Raw genomic sequence first — 19,870 nt, forward strand, 5'->3', positions numbered from 1 at the left:
TGGGGGGCAGGAAGAGGACAGGCAATGACGTCACCGCGGACGCGGACTTCGAGGGAGTTTCCTGAAGGCAGACAGCTGCCTCAGGGAGCTGCAGACCTGCAAATAATGAAACGAAGCAGTAAAAAGCTGCAAAAATATGTCAATGCATCACAATCAAGCACCTGAAAGCATACCTCATGAAAATGCTGTCCCAAGATATTTCTTTTTATCTTTTTCCTAATGGAGATTTCATCCCGTCCTTGGATGAGGTTGGACGGGCCACGAAAAATTGCAGACAATTGTGCCTTTAATGGGCTTCATTATCTGCTTAATTGTTGGTGGGTGTGCTTCCAACTTTAGCGCACGCCCGCCGAGCGAAATATTGCACGAGTGCGCAATGACGTCGGGACGCTTGCCTAACGTCATCTTGCGTGATTTTAGGCCTGATCAGTTTGGGCGCACGCCTGCCCGCAGGACATAAAATTCTGCCCATTAAGTGGGAAACATATTTAAGAAATACATCGTCACAAATTGAATTTTTAAAGATTATTTTATAGGGTATGGTTAGGAGCGATCCCTATACAGTAGAGAGAAACTTATCAATGTCTAGACCATAATAACTAAATAAGATCAACAAAAAGCTTATCAAAATATTTAAAATATATATAGAAAATAATGCTGGGAGGATTGGGAATCTTTGCAAGAGTTAGTTCAGAATACCTTAGAATGTTAGAAAGACAGTAGTAAGAGAGCTCAAGCAATTGCAAGTATTTGCTGAAAAAAGAGACATGTCAAAGCTTTTCACCTTGCACTCATTAGAATACTTCACAAGAATACCAATATAAGGGGAAAACAACAATTTATACTGTATGTGAAGAGAGTGCTGATTGGTTGGCAAGTGGCGTTGCCATGAAGAATATACCACTGATGGCGACTGACAGTTAACTGCCAAGCATTGTTTGAAATTTAAACCAGGCAGCTTGACCCTGATTAGTCAAAGCATTACCCTGCACAATGAGTCAGCGAATGGTTGTCACTTATTTTGTTTCACTGAAACAGATGTAATGTGTGCACATGTTCTTTCTGTCTGCAAAGATCAGGGCCCTATGCATTAATATACGTAGCTTTCATTACACGCAAATGTCCCACACTGTGAGCCCAACTGAAAATCTTAAATTGGTTGTCAGCATAATTCTTAGCACACTGTTTAAGATTGTCGGTTGGGCTTGCAGTGTGGCACATTTGCATCTACTGGAAGCTACGTATGTTAATGCACAGGGCCCTGTTCTTTGCAGACAGAAAGAACATGTACACACATTACATCTGTTTCAGCTAAACAAAATAAGTGATAGCGAATGGCTGACTCATTACTCAGGGCAATGCTTTGACCAATTGGGGTCCTTATATTGGTGTTTTTGCGAAATATCCTGACGAGTGCAAGACAAAAAGCTTAGACATGTCTCTTTATTTTCAGCAATATTCAAATTCTTATCACTCTGGTTGACAGTTTTGGGAGCCCTATAAATGCAGGATAATAGCAATGTTTAACTTGATATTCAAAAACAGTGACTTAAAAACTGCGGAATATTTATTTTCACTTCGATAGTAGAACATCTTGGTGAGTGCTATCAATATTTAGCAAAGAATGCAAGGGCCATAAAAAGTATTCATGATTTAGAAGAGGTCAGATTTCATGGACTTGCTGGAATTTTTTGAGGAGGTAGGTAGACTAGCTGGTGAAAGCTCATCAGTAGATATAATCTACTTTGCTGTTCAGAAAGCAGTTGATGGGGATCCACATGTGAAGATGGGGATCCACATGTGAAGCTTTTGAAGAAATGATGGTTCAAAGAATTAATACCCAGTTAGCTAATTTGAAATTTGGTTTGGCAATGGCAAGCAGTAGGCCACGATAATAAACAGTTTATATGACAGAAGGGTCAATGCAGTAATTAATGTCATAAATGCATACCTGTTATCACTATCCATAAGCAATACAGAGGATGATATTTCCTGTGATATATAAAAATTGCAGTTGATGGTTAGATATGTGACATAAATACAGAACAATTGCTGGCTTTCAAAGGTTTCTCGTGTTTATTTGTTTTCATGGTGGTACTCTCCCTCCTGAGCCAGAAGGTTGTGGGTTCAAACCTCAATTCAGAATTTGAATTTATAATCTAGGCTGATCCTTTACTGAAGTACTGTGGGGGTGCTATGTTGCAAGTGGCATTATTTTTCATATGCCAGTTCAGGTGGCCATAAAAGATCCCATTAAGAGAAAAGCACTGGAGTTCTCCGATGTCTTGGGCAGTCTTTATCCCTCACCCAACACCACAAAAGAAGATGAACCCCTTATATATGTGGTGTACTATAAATCGACTATGAAACAATCAATGTCAACCTGCTCACCACTTTTTTTCTATTTCCTGTTGGCAGGGTCTTGGTGTGCACAACTTGGTTTTTTCCTTTGCCTGGAAAACACTGCAGTTCAGAGGTAATTCGTTGGCTGTGAAGCACTTTGAGACATTCTGAAGATATTACGTAAAGGTAAGTTTGTTCTTTCTGTTTCCTATCCTTCAAAAGGGATCTAAACCCCTTAAACGGATAATTTCAAGAATAAAATCTGAATTATAATGTGAATAAGTGTTTTGAACAGTAGAACAAGAAATATGAAATTTTGACATATTGAAGAAACACTCATTAGCAAGTGGGGAAAGGCGTTAGGTGTGTGTGGTTACTTATCCACTGGAAAAGCAAGGTTAATCAGGTACTAGGATACATTTCATGGGGATTCAATTGTAATTAAAAACAAGTTGCATAGATCATGGGGTAAGGTGACTTTGTAATATTGGGGTTGATTTGGATCATCATCTGTAGTGCATTGTACCTCACCTACTTTTATCATGGAATGCTGAAGCTTGTTGAGCATCCTTCTACATTCATGAAATGGAAGCACCTGAGCAGAGCTCCAGACAGTGGCCCAGATCTTTGGAGGAGCGGCAAACATTGTCGGATTGCCATTCCACTCAAAAACTCCCCCGACTTGATGCTGCTCCGCATTTCTTCTGGGCATTCTGGGACTTTCCAAGCCTGGCTGGAAACGTGGAGTGCAGCGTTCCTTCGAGAGCTGCATCAAAGCAGAGTAGAGTAGAAAAAGCAAAGTACTGCGGATACTGGAAATCGGAAATGAAAACGGAAAATGCTGGAAAAACTCAGCAGGACTGACAAATTCAGTGGAGAGAGAAACAGAGTTAATGTTTTGAGTCCGTATGACTCTTGTTCTTCAGAAGAAGAGCCTTTAGAGAAGAAGAGTCATATGGACTCGAAACGTTAACTCTGTTTCTCTCTCCACAGAATTTGTCAGACCTGCTGAGTTTTTCCAGCATTTTCTGTTTTTATTTCAGAGTAGAGTAGGGTCTGGTGGAGGGGGGAGATGGGCAACGTTCCCTTTCTACGGCACCAGTTGCTGTATGGTAAGTTTAAATGTCCAATTTGAATGGAATGGGTGAGTGATTGAGTGAGTGGATAGGTGGGTGAGGTGAGTGGGTAGGTGGGCGAGATGAGTAGGGTAGTTGAGGTGGCAGTCGGGGGAGTTGTTGGATTGGTTCATTGGGATATAGTCGGGTCAGGGGTCAGTTGTGTAGTTACCTAGGTGTTAGACTAGGTTTTAATCTGTCTAACATTTCTTGGGTAACTATCTAAGTAAATACATCAGAACTGTCTGAAGTCTCCAACTCTAACTCAGAGTTGGAGACATTTGCTGAGGGTCCCAGGAGCAGGGGAATTGCCCATCGGAACTTAACTTTCCAGGCAATTCCCACAGAGGTCCACATGCCAGGACTTCCACAGGGTCCCAACATGCAGCTTCAGTCGTACACTGGTCTCTGAAAATCTGGAGACCGGAAGATTGTATTTGCGTAAAATGCGGCAAGGGAGCCCCCTTCACCTCTGTTGCCCTTAAGACGGCTTGAATTGTTGAGGCTTGTGGTGAGAACTGTTGTGTACTTTAGTGCTTTTATACACCTGTTACTTGTTTTGCCACAAAGAAATTTGGAGCCTGCTTCACAAAGCTGACTTCAAAGTCTTTGTATTTCCTGAGGGATATTTCAAGTGTACTGCTTACTTATTGCCATTGCTCCAGCCATCCATCTGTATTTGCAAGTTTTTGAGAAGGAAAATATGAGAGGATCATGCTAAATAGATGTGAACACAATTTAAATGCTTGGAGCCCACTCATATATATTGGGTCAGACAATTGTATGGAGCACCTACATCTGGAAATTATGTCTCCTGAAGGAGTTTATGATCCATCTATACAAACTCCTGCAGCCAAACCCAAAAACCCCTTGCACAAAGGGGTTGCCTCAGTCATTAGCAATGACAGTAATACTTCTGTTGCTTAGCAGAAACAGTTATCTGCCAAATCTTACCTATAGTACAAGTTGCAGATGCCTTATTTGCCCAGGTTAGTTGGTTCATCTATCTTCCAACAGAAATCTCACAGTGGTAGAACAGAGCCCTGCATGTTTACCATCTGGCTGGATTCCCTATAGCACAAGGGGCATTATTGCTAGCACGCAGAAGACACATGGGGGAGGCTGCCTCGATCACCAATCCCACCCTCTTCATGAACAGAAAAAGGTTCTACTCCAAGACTCTACAGTTGGTCTTTTTTAAAAATTTATTCATTTATGGCATGTGGGCGTCACTGGCTAGGCCAGCATTTATTGCCCATTTCTAAGTTCCCACTTATGTAGAATATAGGTCTAGGTGGCTATCCTGATTGTTGCTCTGATTCATTCATTTTACGTCTGTTCAAAGGTGTCACCATTATTAAAAGTGCCTGGAAGAGCAGATGTGTATTTGCTTGGATACCAAAGCATCCAGGGTAACCATGGTTTCATACCTCATTGGCACATCCAAGACATGAAGAATAATATAAAGAGGTGCAATTGGCTACCAGAGTCTTAGAGGATCTATCATGCAAAACTGAAACTTGTATGCCTAGATTGATCAGTAAGTGCTGCAGTCCAGGCCACTAAAGTGTCCAAATTATTATTACCCTGTTATGTCTTGAATACTTTCAACCTGTAAAGCAAAGATGGGAAGCAGCGCTTATCAGTAGGAAGTGACCCTGACAAGGAGACAGATGACAATGTTTGCACAGTCAGCCAGTCACTTAACAAGGGTTATACAGCTATGTTCAACATTATTGTCAATTAAAGTATTGCCTTCATTGACCCCAACTGTAGATCAACAACTGTGAATAGGTCATGTAAGTGTACGGGATATGGAGCTAAGGCAGGTAAATGAAGTTGAGATACAAATCAGCCATAATCTCATTGAATGGCAGAGTGGGTTTGAGGGGCTGAGTGGTCTACTCCTATCCCTAGGAATACTATTGCATTTAATTAGATCAAGTCTCATCTTCTTTATTCTGCCCCATCCCAAATCTTAACATTTTGCAGCACAAGCGGAGGCAATTCTGGTGAAGGATCTGTTCCAGCTTACTGAAAGAATTATCCATTTAGCCCTATTTTCTCTGCTCTTTCCTCAGACCCTTGTAACATTCTTCTTCAAATATTTGTTCATTTCCCACTATTGTTTATATGTCCTAACAACACCTTGTATTTAACAATTCTTTTGGTGATTATCTGAAATTTATAATCTTAGTTAATTCACTAATTGTTGGAAATATCTTTTCTTATATTATCAAAACCCCTCACCTGTTTGAACAGCTGTCTGATTTCCTAATAACATCGATTGCAGTGAAAAGAGACCTGGGGAGGAATCATCCAAGATTTGCACTAAGTGCAGAAGTGGGTGGGTAAAACGATGTTTTACCCGTCGGCCGCAATTGCGGCCTTTCACACTGTATCGTCCCAAAATAGCTGCATTAATTATGCATCCTCGGGAAACACGCCATTTCGATGGTGGACGGGCTCTCATTCGCCCGTCATGCCATCAACTTGCCACTTCATCATGCCAGGTGCCATATTTAAAGTACAGCCACGTGCACACCTCTGTGTTTCCAGCCCACAACTGCTGCAAAGAAGACATGGCCCTGAAAGGCAAAAAGACTGCAGCCCCCAGGTTCAATGACATGTCCCTTGAGTGCATTTTGGACACACTGGAGGCCAGCTGTGATGTCCTCTACCCCCGCTCTTGCCGCAGGATGGGAGTCAGTGGCAGGAGCGGTCAGCGCCAATGCCCTGCAAAAGAGGACAGCCACCAAGTGCCGCAAGAGGATGAGTGACCTCCTCCGTTCCGCCAGGGTGAGTCACTCTTCTCATCGCTCTCAACTCACACTCACAAACCCATCACACATCCACAGGGCCCTCACTCACTGCCAGCTCAAGGGACATCACTATTCACTCTCTCACACACACCTTCAATGTCCTCATCCCATCCATGGGACCATTCGCCACCCACACATGCCAGACATACTTATCATCTGTCCTGGCAGGTGGCCTGTTTACTTATACTCTCTCCATCTGTCTTCATGCAGGACAAGCTGGCACACAACAACAGGGAGAGGTTGGAGAACAGTGGAGGAATGCCTGAAATCAAGGTCCTCAAACACTTTGAAAACAGAGCCATCCAGCTGGCCGGCGAGGACCTGGACCGGTCCTGTGCTGACAGTCAAGTCGGCGCTGCTCTACCAAGTGAGGATCCAACAGTGCAACATCCATCAGGCAACCATGCTGTGAGTGATGTGTCTTGTTTCACAGGCCACTGCCATGCACTAGTTATCTCTCCATGCTTCTGCAGGCACATCCGCCAAACAGCCGATGGAGACTATAACCCAGGGCGTTCAATCAAACCCCAAATGAACCTCTGAAGAGGAATCTGGAGGCACCCTCCTGGAAGTCCCATCACAGCGCTCACCCACACCCTCCACCAGTGCAGAGACACACACCTCAGTGGGACCTAACTTTAGAGTAGCCTCGGGATCACAATCTGGTGAGCACATCGCACTTTCTGATCCACAGCAGGTGGAGGCAGGGACTTCCCAGGTGTCTGGCACTCAGAAGGCTGCTGAAGGCCAGAACATTGCTGAGTCCGAATGAGACGACGAGCCTCTGGACTCAGTCATGTCAGAGTTGCTGGAGCTGCAAAGGCAAGATCGGGAGCATCAGGAAGGGATGTCCGCTGCACTCCTCAGATTGCAAGGCATGATGGAGCAGTCCGTCCGCCTACAGGCTGAGCTGATAACATTGACATGCCAATACACCAAGTTCTACGCTGGTACGATGGCGGCTGCCATGGAGACCTCAGTCAGAACGTCGCTCCTGCACTGCTGCGCGGTGTCAACTCCATCGCTGATGCCATAGTTGGCTTCCAACAGTGTGTAAGCGAGAGGGGTGCGGGGCAGCTCAATCTCACTTCAGCCACTCCTTCCACTCACGGAGTCAACAGGAGCCCTCGGGCACCCATAGGGACGAGGGTCAGCATGAGTACACCGCCCACCCCGGGACCATCCATCCAGGTGACTCCAGGAGTGTCCGGCCCATCCTGTGACCCCACCAGCTCCAGCTCCACAGGCCGAGGAGGGTGCCACTGCTACACAGCAGGATCCTAAAAGCAGGCTGGGGCCCTCCAGGTCTCAGCCCTCCAAAGGACACCCATCAAGGTCATCACAGACAGGGTCTAGCAGTCAGCAGGCTGCCTCTACCTCTGCTGTGGATGTCTGGGGAGCACCAAGACGTAATGGCAGAGTGACGAAGGTTAAGAAGATGTAGTTGCACAGCCCCGGCAAGGGGGTTAGTCACTTGTACATACTGTTTGCTGTTGTCAATAAATTCCCAAGAATGTCTCCCTGCCTATGGCTCCTTGTTCTGATGAGCAGTGTTTTTGTCACTCAGATGTGAAACCTTTCTGCACAAGATAAAGGCAGGTATCTCAGTCCAGGGCCTCTTCCCTGTGCTTTGTGCAGCCTTCAGACCAAAGTGATGGTCCGGCCTCACAGTCCCTGGACACATTACTGATGCCTGCACCTCGGCGGTGTCATCATTGCTGCCAGAATGTTGTGGGCAGGCATCACAGAGTTCCGTCACTCTCTGTGCTCTCAGCACCTTTTAAAGAAGGGTTGGCCCCATCTCTTCAGCACCTGTGACCAATGATGCTGTGCTCCTGAGGGGCTCAGGTGCTGAAGGCTGACAAAGGATCAGGTGCTTGTAAAATTTCATGGCTGCGTCTCTATGATATGACCCTTACTGCAGAGCGCAAGCGAGCTGCCCTCAGCCAGACAGGATCAGACATTTTCAGAAGCTAAGTGAAGATTTAGGGAGTGTCCTCACTGCATGTCACCATCATCCTCCTGCAATCGAGCCACTATTAGGGCCTCCACTGCATCTCCATGACATGAGCGTTATCACAGAGGGTACGTACGCTGCCATAAGCCAGACTGGAGTCAAACTTTCACAGGTGCGATGTGAGGATCTTATGGTGTCTCCTCACTGCATGTCATCATCATCCTCCACAAATCTAGCAGCTTTGAGGGCCTTCTGAGCGCGCCTACCTTGCCTGGCCAGTGCGAGGGCCTCATTGTCATCATCGTTGCCTTCGAGGACCTCCTCACCCTCATCACTGTCTATGTCCTGCTCATGGGAGGAGGCCTCCAGCTCCTGCATCTCCCCCTCAGACAGCTCCTCTCTCTGTTGCAGTGCCAGGTTGTAAAGGGCGCAGCAGGTGATGACGATGCGTGACACCCTCTATGGACTCCACCAGACCGGTCCAGGCACCGGAACCTCATTTTCAGCATCCTGATGGTTTGCTCCGCCAAGTTGCAGCAGGAGGTGGTGGCGTGGCGGTGTTATCACTGGACTGGCAACCCAGAGACCCAGGGGAATGCTCTGGGCATCCGGGTTCAATGGTGAAATTTGAATGCAATAAAAATAAAATTCTGGAATTAAAAGTCTAATGATGACCATGAAACCATTGCCAATTGTTGTAAAAACCCATCTGGTTCACTAATGTCCTTTAGGGAAGGAAATCTGCCGTCCTTACCTGGTCTGACCTACATGTGACTCCAGACCCACAGCAATGTGGTTGACTCTTAAATGCCCTCTGAACAAGGGCAATTATGGATGGGCAATAATTGCTGGCCTAGCCAGTGACACCCACATCCCAAGAACGAATATTTTTAAAAAAGTACCTTCACTTTGCTGCAGTCTGAGGCCACCGCACGGGTGTCATCAGCCACGGCCTCTGCAGGTAGCCCTTGTCCCCGAGGAGCCATCCCTGCAGCTTCTGTGAACCCTGGAAGACTTCAGGGATCTGAGACCTACTGTGAATGTAGGAGTTGTGCACACTCCCTGGAAACCATGCGCAGACCTGCAGGATGCGTTTGTGGTGGTCGCACACCAGCTGCACATTCAGTGAATGGAATCCCTTACAGTTGACATAGTTGACCACGTGTTGCGATGGAGATCTGAGCACCAAGTGAGTGCAGCTGATGGCACTCTGCATCTTTGGGAAACTGGAAATCTGGGCACATCCAATCGCTTTTGCATCCTGGCTGTCCTGGTCCAGGGCGAAATGCACAAAGTTGTGTGCCCTCACAAAGAGGGCATCCGTGACCTCAGGGATGCATTTGTGGGTGGAGGCTTGTGATATCCCACAGATGTCATCTGTGGAGCCCTGACAGGAGCCACTGGCGTAGAAGTTGAGAGCCACTATCACTTTCACAGCCATGGCAGCGGATGCCCTCCTTGTCCCTGTGGCACCAAATCCTGAGGTAGCTGGCAGATGTGACTGACCAGTTCCCTAGGCATGCACAGTCTTTAGCGACACTGGTTCTTGGCCATCTGCAGGAATGAAAGGTTGCGTCTATAGACCCTGCGTGTAGCTAGGTGCCAACCAGTGATAGCTCGCAGCCCCAGCTGCCCCTTCTTCCAGAGGGTGCTTCCCCTTCCTCTGTGCAGCCAGGCACCTCAGTCGCTCTCCTCTCTGTCGTCATCACTCTCTGTACGCCACGAGGCATACAGCTAGTTCACCAGGCTCCATAATCCTGATGTTGTACTCCTGCAGCATGAAAGAGAGAGACACATGGGTTAGCATGGGTGTATTAAGAACCTCCCTTGGTTAAGTCTGAAGGCCCCTTAACGCATCCCGGAGAGAGCTGGCCACCACTTGTATGGCCAGAGATTAGTGCGCTGCATGGCTGCCTGAAACCCCACCCACCTCCACCCAACTCCACCTGAACAATTGACAGCAGCTTTGCTCACTGGACTGCATGCTGTGATCTCAGCTCAGGCGCAGGCATTCTCCTAACCCGCACTGCAAGGCTGCGCTGTTAGCTTGAAGCAAGGAGGAGACTGGTCCAAGCCAGGATGACGACATTGCAAGGGGCTGTGAGCGCTTCCACCAGTGACTGCTCCACGGCCAGTTTTAGCAAGGAGATTGTACAACGTGCCCAGTCATCCAACTGTTCTGCAGTCCACTAAAACGCTCGTAAGTATGCAGTGTGTGCCTAAGGGGTGAAAAGCTCTTTGATGCTTCTGCATTGCTTGAGTGGGCAGAGAAGCTAGAGGTCCGACTCCAAGCATGTCAATGTGGCTGCATCTAATCTGTCTCTGCCACGGAGAAGGATCACTTTCTACAAGGTTTCCCTAGTGTGTGGCCGCTTCCTTGCTCACCCAGACTCATTCAATTAAAGGTGGAGAGTGGGGTGGAGGGGGTGGGGAATCCCGAGTCTGGAGGGCCAATAGGAGGCCTTCCAGAAGTCAAAGATTGGAACTGTTGAAGCATGTAGTGAGGTGGGAGGCCCCCTCAATTCCTGGTTGTCAGTCATAAATCAGGTAAGTAAGGGGACCAGAAAGTTTAGGGCTTTTGGAGATCAGGAGAAAGTCCCCTACAGTTTCAAGCATTGCTGCAGTGGCAGCTGATTTTTGGAGCAGAGGTTTCCAATCCAGCTCTGAAATCTGCCAGCCTTGGCACTGGGAAAATCCAGTCAGGGTCTGTAGAATACTCGTAATTAAACCCTTAATGGACTTAATTAGCTACCCACCATGGCCGAGTGTGTAACCATTCCCACCATCAATCTGGCTCCCCCATAACCCCAAGGAAACGGGAATGTATTGTGGAACCAGCCCAATGAGATTTCTCCCCATTTTCAGGCCCCTCCTCCCATGAGCCATTGAAAATTCAACCCAATGTTCCTAACAACGACCCTGTGGTCTGTCAACAAAAAACAAAAAATACCTAATTAACCACTATTCTTGGTTTTTTGACCTTCAACCAATTTTGTGCTCTCAACATGTTAGAGTAGCAGTTCACAGCATTGTGGGAGTATCTTCACTATCAAGACTGCGGCAGTTCAAGAAGGATCATCACCAGCACCTTCTCAAAGGCAACTAAGGATGGGCAATAAATGTTGGCTTTACCAACGATGCCTACATCCTGAGAATAAATATATTTTTAAAACATTATTAACCCTTTCATATCTTTCCACCTGCTCTTGTAAGCAGAAAAATAATGGGCATATGTTGAAATATGGATGTGAGAGATGTGCATGTGTGATCCAACTGCCCAGAGCAGCAGGTATTTGGTATGTGACTGCTTCGTATTTGTTGCTTGTAACATTCCTGGGCTGAAGAACAAGAGAGACATGACTATATTTTACCTGTGTTGACAGTAATGCAGAGTGTCCAGATAAAAGATAATCATGCCTGAACATCTGGAAAGTAGAGTGCTCTCGAGGATGCTGCACTAAGATTACAGTGAGGTCTTATGAAGGTGCTTTATAAATCAACACTAATAAGTTATGTCAAGTATGAGCATCCTTATTGGCAACTTTGCACGAATTTCCACCTCCTCTGATACCAAGTTTGGCCCATTGCTGATAAAATGGAGGTTTTAATCTAATCCCTAAATTGACTTATTGGCAAAGTGCCTTCAAAGCGATTCCTAGAATGGTGCCGTCTTGCCTCTGCACTTTGCAATGAATTGACCTTCTTTTATGTTTGAGTTATAGGATAATGCAGCACAGCTGTGTGTGTAAATCGCAAAAAGCAGCAATGTGCTAAGGCTGAATTAATGTCTGGCATGCAGCTTTGGGTACCTACATTTAATTGAAAGGAATTAGTGGAGAGTGATGAGAATGATTCTGGGACCTTAGGGATTCCAGGTATGAAGATACTGTCGCACAATTTTCTTACCAATTTTTGTGCCTTCCCTTCTGCTGAAAGTATTAACAACTACTGCAGTGCTCGTAGTCAATTAGGCTCATGTCTATATTCCTTTCAACAGTTCTGCTTGCTTGAAAATTATTCAGATATGTACACCTCAAAAATACCAACATAAATCAAATAAATCATCAGACAAGTACCAAGTTCATGATCAAAAGGTGAACTGCCGAATTCTTGATCAATGTTGTGTCCAGAACCTGCATTTCATCATGGATTCCAGTCAACTCTGACCTTAATACAGTCTTAAATGTGGCAAATACTGCAAATCTTTGTTAATTAATACTCATCCACACCCAGAAACGTTGATGGTTGCACATAAAGAGAGCCCTTCCTCTGATGGGTAATTATTGCATGTGAATGTGTCCCATCTAGAACAGTGTAATGACAAGGAGCATTTTTGTCCCTGTGATCTGTTAAATTTTTGAATACCATAGCAACTTTGTTTGCCAATTAAATTAGTAATTTACTGGAATAGAAAGGGTTGAGAGCACTGCTCTAGTTATTCAGGGTGTGTTAGAACCTCATGGGTGTTATCATAAATCTGATCACATGTTTCTCTAAATTCTTTATGTTGACAGTCACAAGGTTGTTTAAAGGAGAGAAGAAAAGGATTTGCATTTATATGAAGCCTTTAACTACCTGCAGGCATTCCATAGTGTTCACAGCCCAATGAATACTTTGAACTGTAGTCATTATTGTAATGTAGAGAATGCAGCAGCCAATTTGCACACCACACAGCCCCACAAACAACAGTGGGATTATGACCAGATCATTTGTTCTAATGATGTTGGTTGAGGGATAAATATTGGCCTGGTCACTGAGAGATTTTCTCCCTCCTCTTTAATAAAGACCATGAGGTCTTTCACATCGACCTGAGGGGACAAATATGGCCTCGATTTAAAGTCTCAATCAAAACATTGTATCTCTGACAATGCAGCTTTCTTTCAATACTCAGGCCTCTGGAGTAGGGCTTGAATTTGCAACAGCCTATATAAAAATACAATGCAAGTGCATTGAAATGTACCAAGGTATTTTGGAAGAGGGTTGATGGACACAGTACGAAGTTGGAGAAAAGGTAATGGAGGTGAATGAAGGTAGCAAGACATAGGTTTTGAGACAGCATTTGAAGGTTGGGAACAATAGCAAAGTGGAGGTATTAGGATGACTCACTTTCGAGTGTTTCCTCTTCTTTGACAGTCCCTCGGGATGGAGAATGACTTGCTTGCACTCCAGTTTGATGGGTTCGGAGATGGCAGATAAATTCAATGCATGATGTAGAGACTGCCACATGCAGGACAGGTGGTGCTTGAAGGTTTGGGTAGATGAATTGTTTGGCGGTTTGTGCCCTCTCTCTCCAAAGTCTTAATTTTACCTCTCCACATTCCTAACAAAGTCTTTTGACGTATTTGGTTATTTCCTGAATGGACCGTTTCCATTTTGGTTGGTTACAAGCTAGGGACTCCCGTGAATTGACAGGGATGTTTGATCTCTTCAGGGATGCTTTGAGGATATCGCTAAAGTGTTTCCACTGTCCTCCTGGGAGTCTCCTGCCATGACTGAGCCCCAAGTAGAGCAGGAATTTGGGGCCAGGTATACGCATGACATGTCCTGTCCAGCGGAGCTGATTTTCAGTGATTAATGCCTCGATGCTGGAAATGTTGGCTTGGGAGAGGGCGATGCTGTGGGAGCGGCTTTCCTGCCATCGGATTTGGAGGATCTTGTGAAGGGACTGCTGGTGGTTCTTCTCCAGTGCTTTGAGGTGATGCTCTAGGTTATCCAAGTCTCCGAAGCATATAGGAGTGCGGGATCACTGCTGCCTGGTAAACCATGACCTCAGTCCCGGGTTTGAGACTCTTTTCCTCAGTTCGCTAAAGGCTGAGCTGGCACATTGGAGGCAATGATAAATTTCATCATCGCTGTCTCCTTCATCGAGAGGAGGCTCCCAAAGTACAGAAAATGGTCCATCTTTTCCAGGATCTCGCCATCGATCTTAATCGAAGAGGGGAGGTGTTGTGCTGTGGGAGCTGATTGGAAGAGGACCTTAGTTTTCAGGGTGTTTAGTGAAAGATCCATTTTCTCATGTGCTTTGGAGAAGGAGTCGACAATGGCCTAGAGCTCAGTTTCGAGTGAGCGCACACATGGGTGTCATCTGCACACTGAAGCTCAATGACTGAGGTTGGTGATCTTGGTTTTGGATTGAAGGAACATGGGTTGAACGGTTTCCCGTCTCTTCTGTAAATTATCTCCATGCCTGTGGGCGGTCTGCTTGAGGTGAGCTGCAGTATGGAGAATAGAGTTAGTGCTGTGACAACGCAGAATGTAGGAGAATAGTGGCTGAAGGTTCCACTGCAGGTTGTCCACAAGGGTTCTGGGGCAGCACTCTCCAGAGGGGTGAAAACACGCAGATACAAGGATAAGGCTCTCAGAGACATGTCATTAGCGGTGCATGCTGGTGCCCTCAATGCCTGAGCCACTTCCAACCCCCTCCACCCTCATTCCCAGACAGCATGTGAGCTCTGTGTGGAAGGGTCAGCGACCCACAGTGGCCTCTCCACCTGCAGACTATATGACTGCAGTTGGATTATGAGGCATCACCTTACCACATTGCACTGAGGCCCATGTCCCCGCTCCCATTCAGTGAAGTGTTGAGGGTTCACTTACCCTGTCAGAGCAGATGAGGCCATCCACGCATTCCCTGCACTGCAGGGCAGTCCTCTGATGGAGGCCATGGGCATTGACCACCCTTCAGACTCCCTTCCATACTGGGTTGGTCTGTCAGCTCCGCCTCCTCCTTACATCCTCTGGGTAGAGGATGGCACTCCAGGCCTCCACTTCATTCAGTAGTACTTCCAGAGAGGCGTCAGCGTATCTGGGGACTGGAGCTCTGTATGGTCTGCAGGCTATCTCCACCTTGAATGGTGGATAAGTTGATGTCCGGGTGCCGGATATGATGATGAGGCATGTGCCATTCAACCCAGCCTGCCCCGCAAAACACCGGGGAAACCCCTGACTGCATAATTAATTAGGCCAGCGTCCCGCGATATGGCGTGAATTCCCACTGGCCTCCACGGCAGGAAAGACTCCCCATCCTCCACCCGCATCCCCCACCTTCCCGGCCATGGGACTTAAGTCCGGAATGGAAAATTCCAGCCATTGTAACTGACCTGTTCGTACAACTGCTTTTTGCTGACTCCAGTGTATTCTTAACTGTAAAATCTCATCAAGAAAATGTCAGAGGTGGATGCAAACCGCTTCCCTGCACAGTCAGTAATCTTGCTGCGTACACTGGTATCCCTCGAAAGTTTGAGGCACTTGATTGCTCATCCATTACTGCTCCACTTTCCATTTGTAAAGGATGTGGGACTTGCACTGTAAAGCATTGTGATTAACAGAATGCTTTCTTTTAAGCAATTAATTCTGCTCATTGCTGGATTCTCCACTACGTTTTCAATTCAATTTTAAACTGAGGGGAAGAGCCAGCAGCTACTTCTGCTAGCTCCTAATTGTGTGTGTTGTGATTGTATAACTGAGCAGGAACACATCCAACAGGCAGTGGAGAGACTTTGCATTTCGACAAGGGAAAACGATATTGGTCAATCCCTGGTAAATGATTTAACAGAATAAAACAAAATTGGAAAGTTTCCCCTGCTTTCTCCAAATTACTTGAGATATCACTTCTTAGCCATCAGCAGCACTCTGACACTTGCCCACACAACCATCTTCATGTGTGACCTTGATGGTGAGTGTAAGATGGCTGTTCAACTATAGAGGGCATCACAGACTAGCAGGGGCCAAATAATCTGTTTTTTTCCCCGAGGGCTTTTTTTTAGATTTTTTCGAGGGCTACTGTTTGATTTTCTGAGGCTACTCGTTGGTTTTCAGAGGCTTCTTGAAGGTAAAGCAGGTCTCAAGATTTATTAGTAACCAAGCTGTTCTTGAAGCAGGAATTTGCAAACGTGCTCCACGCCTCCATTAAAGGATATTAAAGAAATGAGAAACTCAGTGATGGGCAGGTAGCCAAACATCCAACAACAATTAAGCAGCTTTCCTTCATTCACTGCCTCTGACCATCATCCTCCCCCTGTGGCTGATATTAAAGAAAACTGAAGGCCTGGAAGGTCGGACTCATGGGTCGACTGGACTCCCAACTTTTCCTAGATCTGGAAATTTTTTTTTTTAAACAAAAAGCACATGCAGAATGACTGCCAAAAAATAGTTTGTGTACAGACAGACACTTCTGTAGCAGAAACCTTTAAAGAAAAACCTCAAGGGAGCAAACAAAACTCTATTTCTGTAGAATATTTCTTCTCCCCCTACCACAGATCTCTCTCTACTTTAAACTTTAATCACAAAATAACTTGGACAAATATAAAAGAGGAAGAAAGCCATTGGGAAGGAATTAACTTTTTCTTTGGTTATTGTTGTTCCAGCAGTAGTTTGTAAACTTGAAAGCCAGGCACAGGAGAGTTTTAGAAGGAAAAATAAAGATATCTTTAAAAAGGGAAATCATACATGTAAATAAAAAATGTAAGTGAGCAATGCTCTCTCTCTCTGTGTCTCTCGCACTCTCTCTCTCTATCTCTCTCTCTCTCTCTCTATGTCTGCCTCTCTGTCTCTGGGTCTCTCTTGGTCTGTCACGCATGACCCCTCACGCGCTCCTGTTCATGCACTCTCTCTCACTCCCTCCCTTGCGCCCTTCTGTTTGCTCCCTCTCTTGCTCGCTCCCTCTCGCCCCCTCCCCATCCCCAATCCAATCCCTCTGAAAGACGCAGTTGGAGTCACTTTATGTGCTTAACTGGACCTGTTGCCATATTGGCCTTTCTCTCTTCTCTGGATCCATTGATGTCAGTGCCGACATCCCACTTCTTTTATTTTGAAATAGGAATGTTGCTGTAACTGGCAGAGGGGTGGCATACTCGCCTCAGTGCATCCTTGCCAGTGGCTGCCATCCCTGTCTTCCCCCCCTCCCCTCAATTAAAACGCACAACTTTAAAAGGATTTTAAAAAATAAATAATTCCAAAAGGAGGAATAAATTTTTCAACTTTCTATTGACTCCCAAGTTCTGGGGATCTGCTCTGAAGAGAACTGTTTCCATCTCTTTCTCTCTCTCTCTAACTTGCAGAGAAGTTTTTTTGGATATAATTCTCCCATGCTCACAGATCCAGTTCCTTCAATCATTGATTCTGTTTCTGGAGGAGCAGCAAACGCAGGAGGGAGGGAACCTGTGATTGGAGGAGCTGGGGCAGCGTGCATGGGTGAGACAGAATCTGTGATTGGAGGAGCAGCTCCTCACAAATTCTGTCTCTCTCATACCCGCTGCTCCGCCAATGAAACTCTGTATTATGTTCCTGCTCTCAACAAGACAGCTGCACCTGCAATTGTTCAGCCCCGTTTGGACTACAGTGGAAATATAATCTAAGGTAACTTGTGTGGGAGCAACCTTTCTTGAATTTTTTGCCCCCATTTTTTATTTTTTGTGGGATACTGTGATGTTTCAAGGGCAAATTCGCCCGCCACAGTATTTTGAACACTGCAGACTAGTCCGTTCTTGCCTTCACCTGTCAACCACATAAAAGCACCAGCATGGGTCCCTGAATAACAATCAAGAACCGGAATCCTGGCTGATTTCCCTAGCTTCATGTCCAGGCATGCAAGCAGTAATAATTTGCATTTATATAGCACCCTTTTTAAAGAAAACATCCCAAGGTGCTTCACAGGAACTTATCAAGCTAAATGAGGCACACTGAGCCTCATACTGAGCGGTATAAGGAGATGTTGGAATAAATGACCAAAAGCTTGATCAAAGAGGTAGGTTTTAAGGAGGGAGAAGTGGACAGGTTTAGAGAGGGAATTCCCATGCTTAGAGTCTAAGCAGCTGAAAGTATGGCTGTTGGTTGTGGAACAATTAAAATTGGGGATGTGCAAGAGAACAGAATTTGGGGAATGCAGAGACCTCCAATAGGAGCATCTCTACTGCTGTCTTAGCTGAGATCTGCAACTTAGGACAGATGGAGAGAAAATCTGGGGCCTTTCTGGTTTCTATGGGTCAGCTCCACATTACTACCTCATCTGGTCAGCCCAGACTCTCAACTTGACTTTTCCTTGCTGTTTAGAAGGATCCTTCACAAAACTGCTTATCTTGCTACTTTCAGAAGGATGTAGGTTGCTGGGATCTCCCCACCATTCACATCCATCTCAGTGAAGTGAGTTTTGTTCATTCTTAGCCAGGCAGCTAGATGGACTGGTGGAATGTTTCTTTCTTGAAGGGACTTATTATTATCCCCTGTTGGATTTAGCAAAGTAGGAGGAGCAATATCAATAAAGTCAATGGCCCTAGATTTTGTTGGCTTCTTGGCTGAACTAAGGTAATTCACAGAATCACAGAATTGTTACGGTGCAGGAGGCCATTCAACCCATAGTGTTTGCACCAGCTCTCTGAGCATTTTAACTTAGTGCCAATCTCCTGCCTTTTCCCTGTACCTCTGCACATTGTTTCTATTTAAATAATCATCCAATGCCCTCTTGAATGCCTCAATCAAACCTGCCTCCACACTTCTAGGCAGTGCATTCCAAACCCTAACCACTCGCTGTGTGAAAAAGTTTTTTCTCATCTCACATTTACTTTTGCAAAATACTTTAAAACTATGCCCTCTGGTTCTCTATTTGTTTACGAGCAGGAACAGTTTCTCCCTATCTACTCTATCCAGGCCCCTCATGATTTTGAAAACTTCTATCAAGTCTCCTCTCAGCCTTCTCCTCTCCAAAGAAAACAGTCCCAACTTTATCAATCTTTCCGCATAACTGAAGTGTCTCATCCCTGGAACCATCCTCATAAACCTCTTCTGCACTCTCTCCAGTGCGTTCACATCCTTCCTATAGTGTGGCACCCAGAACTGTACACAATACTCCAGCTGAGGTCTAACCCATGTCTGATATAAGTTCATCATAACCTCCCTGCTCTTGTACTCTATGCCCCTATTAATGAAGCCTAGAATACTGTATGCTTTAGAAACAGCTCTCTCTACCTGTCCTGCCACCTTTAATGACTTATGTACATATACACCTAGGTCTCTCTGCTCCTGCACACCCTTTAGAATAGTATTCTTTATTTTATACTGTCTGTCCATGTTCTTTGTATCAGTGTATCACCTCACACTTCTCTGCATTGAACTTTGTCTGCCACCTATCTGCCCACTCCACCAATGTGTCAATGTCCTATTGAAGTCCTACACTATCCTCCTCACAGTTTACAATTCTCACAAGTATCATCTGCAAACTTTGAAATTGTCTCCTGCACACCAAGGTGTTGATCATTAATATATATCAGGAAAAGCAATGTTCCCAATACTCACCCCTCGGAAATTCCACTACAAACCTTCTTCCAGCCCGAATAATACCCATTAACCACTACTGTCTGTTTCCTATCCCTCAGCCAATTTTGTATCCATGTTACTGTCCCTTTTATTTCATGACCTATAACTTTCCTCACAAGTCTGATGTGTGGCACTGTATTGAACGCCTTTTGGAGGTCCAGATACACCACATCAACAGCCTTGCCCTCATCAACCATCTCTGTTACCTCTTAAAAAAATTGAGACATCTGGAATCCACGGGATATAACGTGGGCAGAAAAATAAATATAATGCAGACAAATAAGTGTTTAACAAGAAATTGTGAAAATTGAAGAGTATAAAGA

The 19,870-nt window shown here is 45.5% G+C and overlaps 1 protein-coding gene across 3 annotated transcripts in view; it reads left to right on the top strand.

Annotated features, from left to right (window-relative positions):
* The window catches only part of fhip1aa (FHF complex subunit HOOK interacting protein 1Aa), a 250,298-nt gene that overhangs the window by 105,473 nt on the left and 124,955 nt on the right, over window positions 1–19,870 (top strand). For 2 of the 3 annotated variants that reach the window (XM_078541265.1, XM_078541270.1), the window contains exon 2: window positions 2,419–2,529. The gene's annotated coding sequence lies outside the window, so the exon portion shown is untranslated. The remainder of the gene's footprint in view (window positions 1–2,418; window positions 2,530–19,870) is intronic. The other variant, XM_078541273.1, reaches the window with a different exon arrangement.

Source organism: Cetorhinus maximus, chromosome 1 (assembly GCF_964194155.1).
Source record: "Cetorhinus maximus chromosome 1, sCetMax3.hap1.1, whole genome shotgun sequence".
NCBI lineage: Eukaryota > Metazoa > Chordata > Chondrichthyes > Lamniformes > Cetorhinidae > Cetorhinus > Cetorhinus maximus.